At 36.1% G+C, this 4,322-nt stretch overlaps 1 pseudogene; it reads right to left on the bottom strand.

The window, feature by feature from the left end:
* Positions 1 to 3,373: 3,373 nt before the first annotated feature.
* Positions 3,374 to 3,503, bottom strand: LOC111828071 (annotated as a pseudogene).
* Between the last annotated feature and the right edge of the window lie 819 nt (positions 3,504 to 4,322).

Raw genomic sequence — 4,322 nt, 5'->3', positions numbered from 1 at the left:
CAGCTCTTCCTGGTATAGCTCCATTTCCTGGGGTGAAGTAGCCAGCTATCTGTTAGTAGGTAGAGTATGAAAGAGTAGAGATTAAACCTCACTGACATAGACATGCATTCTGTAAATGGATTTATCTTCACTGCCACTGATGCTTCTGCAATTTGTAATCTGTGGACTCATAGAATATTCCCCATCACATTGCTTCTAAACAAGGAGCTCATTTTACAACAAAGAAAGTGCAACAGTAGGTTCATATGCATAGAATTAACTGAATAATTACATTTCTCACCACCAGGAAGCAGCTGGGTTAATGAAAGAAAAATGATTTACCAAAGACTCAGTTAAATCTCTGGTTGGGAGACAACACCCTGAAAAAAAATGGGCTTACATGCCCTGACCGGTTTGGCTCAGTGGACAGAGCGTCGGCCTGCGGACTGGAGGGTCCCAGGTTTGATTCCAGTCAAGGGCGTGTACCCTGGTTTCGGGCACATCCCCGGGGGGGGGGTGTGCAGGAGGCAGCTGATCGATGGTTCTTTCTCATTGATGTTTCTAGCTCTCTATCCCTCTCCCTTCCTCTCTGTGATAAATCAATAAAATATATTTTTAAAAAATGGGCTTACATAATGGAATATACACAGGGTGGGGGAAAAAGTAGGCTTACAGTTGTGAGTATACAAAACAGAGTTTATTCTTGTATTATTTATTAATTATTGTTTCATTTTTCATAGGAACAAATGTAAACCTACTTTTGCCCAACACTGTATGTTACTGAGTCATATATATTGGCATGGCACTTTTCCTTCTATAGCCAGAATATCCAAACCCAGGAATCAGTGGGTCATAGAGTAGAAGTGTCTCCTTTCACTAATATACACAATTTTTGCTCCCACTGTAGCAAACTTGAGTTTGGTCAATTTGGACTTCTCAGTCTCCAAGGGCAAATGATTCAGCTCTACTTTCAAAATATATACACTGTCTAATAATGTTTTATTATCTCCATTGCTATTATTTTGACCCAAACCACAATAATTTATTGTCTAAATAATATCATTAACCTACCCAATCTCACTTCTAGTCTATTTACATGGCAGACAGTGATTTTTTAAAATTCAAATTAGGTTTTGTCTCTCCTCCGTTTAATACTTCCTAATGACTTTTCCTCTCATCCAGGGTAAAAGCCCCTAACTTTGTCATGTTTAACAAGGCACTACACTTGGCAACCATTGATCTGACCTCATTTTCTACCAATCACTTCCTCACTGTGCTCTAGGCACACTAGCTTCCTGGCTCTTCTTTGAACACTAGACACATTTCCTCCTCAGGGTATTTGTGCCTACTTACCCTTTGCTCAGTGGATTTTTTGCTGAGATAGCCATATGCTTAGCTCCCATGCATCATATATGTCTGCTCTTATGATAACTTAGTTAACCTTCCATGACTGCCTTATACAAACTGCCAACTCCCACACCACGACTCTCTAATACATTTTATGAATTAATTCGTCTTCATCTTATATATTTGCTTGTGTGTGTGTGTGTGTATGTGTGTGTGTGTGTGTGTGTGTGTGTGTGTGTTACTCCAACAAATAGAGAAACTCTCCATGAAAACAGAGACTTTGTTTTATAAATTACTGAATCCTCACCATCTAGATCAGGGATTTTCAGTCTTAGTACTACTGACATTTGGGGCTGGATATTTCTTTGATGTGAGTACAGAACTATGCATGGTAGAATGCTCATTAGTATCACTGTTCTCGAGCCAGGAGCACTTTTACTACAAACTATGATGTCCAAAAATGTATCCAAACATTTCCAAATGTCCTATTCAGGGGTGTGTGGAGGGGTAGGGGACAAAATTGAACCAGGTTCAGACCTAATGATCTAAATCAATATATTAACAGAGTTAGATCTCAATAATGAATGCATGACTTAAATATCTGCATATATGTGGTTAGAAAAGATGGAAATGATATGGGCTGAAATGCAAATTCTAGAGAGATTATTTGTGCATGTGTGTTCTATTGTTGTTGTTTTATATTTTGAAAATTTACTTCAGGATCTGCTTGTCACTTTTACAGGGAAAAAATGCCAGTTAAGATTTGGAAAAATTCTCTTTTGGCTCCAACTTCCCTTTTCCTCCAGTCTATGTTTAACTCCTCTCTGGCACTAAGGATTCTTTTGTTGAAAAGTTTGTTTTCAAACTGATATAAACAACATGACCTTCTTCCTTTGCACTCTAGAAGTTCTTCTAATTACCTATGCTATTTTTTCTTTCGGTTCATTTTATTCCTATTCCCCAGGAGAAGGTCACAAGAAACTCTATATATAATCTGCAAAGTGCATGACCATTGTTTTTACTGTTAATGGTTATTAAAAGCCAAAGGTAATATTGCAAAAAATAATTTAACAAGCCAACTTAGCCATTATTATTCTCATAACTAGAGCCTTTTGACCTTCCTAAGGATAAGTCTTCTCAATCAAGTAAAATGAAGAATATAGCAATGAGATGATTAATCTAAACATTAGCAGGTGCTGAACTAGATAATGGCTAGAATTGGAGGTTTGATCCATCAGTCTTTATTTTCTTTTGTAAAAAATGATTTGGTCAATGCTATATTGTTTTAATCCTTAGAAAGTTGTGTTACAATTTTATTTTTTTGTGTTAAAATATTAAAATAACTCTGCTTAATATTTATATTGCTTATTTGGTAATTGAATTTGTTTCTAACCATATTTTCCATGCATATCCCTTTTTAAAACTGAAGATATTCCCATCCTTCTAGATATCCAGATTTGAAACATCAGTGATGTCATTATCTGGGACTCACCCGCAGTGATGAGCACATTCTGATGAGCACATGCATTCTGCATCCCTACCACTCATTACTCTTATCCATTCTACCAGAGCTACTGCAGTCACCACCATACATACTGCAATAACTGACTAACAGCCCTTTCGTTTTCATAGTCTGTTTACCTGCAGTGACACTGCAGTGTTGCTAAAGGTACCTCCCTAAAGTAGACTGCTCTATTCCTCTTCTTAGAATAGCAACAGTGGTTATTATTGGGCACTAGAGTTGCAACTCTTTAATCCAGCATGTGAGGGTCTCTGTTAATATATCCTCCAAATTTAGTTCTCCAAATTTATTACTCCGTTACTTATCTCACAAACAGATTTATATATTATCAAAGTATCACATCTTTTGTGGAAACTACCAAATGTGCTTTTATACAACTACAACATATCCAAATACTACCCTTACATTATGCTCTCTTCAAATATGCCCATTTCCATAATGCTTTTTTGACACCCTCCCCCAACACAAGCAAGCAATATCCCTATTTTCTATATTTCTGAAATTATTCATCTTTTCATTATGCTATAGTAGTCAATAATTTTCACCTAGAGTGTAGTTATTGGGATAGATCTCATATCTACTCTACTTTAGTCTATAAATTTCTGGAAGTTTGCACATTCTTCACTTGATCTTAGCCAAAAGGCCGAGAAGCGATAGTTTGCACATTCTTATGGGTTATTGTTTTCTTTCCATATTCTTAGCCAGAATAGGTACTGAATAAACATGTTTTCTATGAATAGAAACTTGATATAATGGTCCTCAATAAATCTTGTGATCTATTTAAGTTTTGTTCATGTAAAATATATTTGCCTATCTCTCCCTTACTCAATCATGAGTAGGGTTACCCTACCTTCTATTTGGCTCCAATTATTCCTGTTGAGCACAAAGAATTCAAAAGTCAGGAGAGCATATAACCCAGAGGAAAACTCACTGTATTAAAATGAATCAATTTTTGCTTGCTAATGTTGGTTTCTAATTCTATGATTTCTAACAGTCTGCCCTCTAATTTCCTTCTTAAAATTATACTTCTGCTTATTCCTTTATTTCAGTTACTTACCTGAATCTAATACATATTTGCTAAAACCAATAAAATCTCAGAGTTGTGCTTAGCTGGACTTGTAGGCCTGGCCAGCCTTACATGCTTTGTGTTCCAGAAGTTGATATAATGGCCTGGTAGGTGTACAAATACTCTCCTTGTCCTCACTAGAAAAATTTGAAGTACTGAGACTGTTTTCTGCATGACCTAATGGTTTCTAAATAAAGTGCTTTTAATTCAAAAGAATGGTCTACATTTCTAAAAAGGCAGGCAATAGTTATTTTCTTTGGATAATTTCTTTTTGTGAGAATGCTTATTTTTTTTCATGTTCTTCCTATGAAAAACACTTCTATTGGAATTCATGCAGCAGCAATTACAAAATAAGTCAGACTGCTTTAAATATCTTGCTCATTGTAAACCATCGATGCTGGCCCTCTA

The sequence above is a fragment of the Myotis lucifugus genome, unplaced genomic scaffold (assembly GCF_000147115.1).
Source record: "Myotis lucifugus unplaced genomic scaffold, Myoluc2.0 scaffold_277, whole genome shotgun sequence".
NCBI lineage: Eukaryota > Metazoa > Chordata > Mammalia > Chiroptera > Vespertilionidae > Myotis > Myotis lucifugus.
The sequence above is the reverse complement of the archived record's forward strand: the minus strand, read 5'-3'. Positions and strand labels throughout refer to the sequence as shown.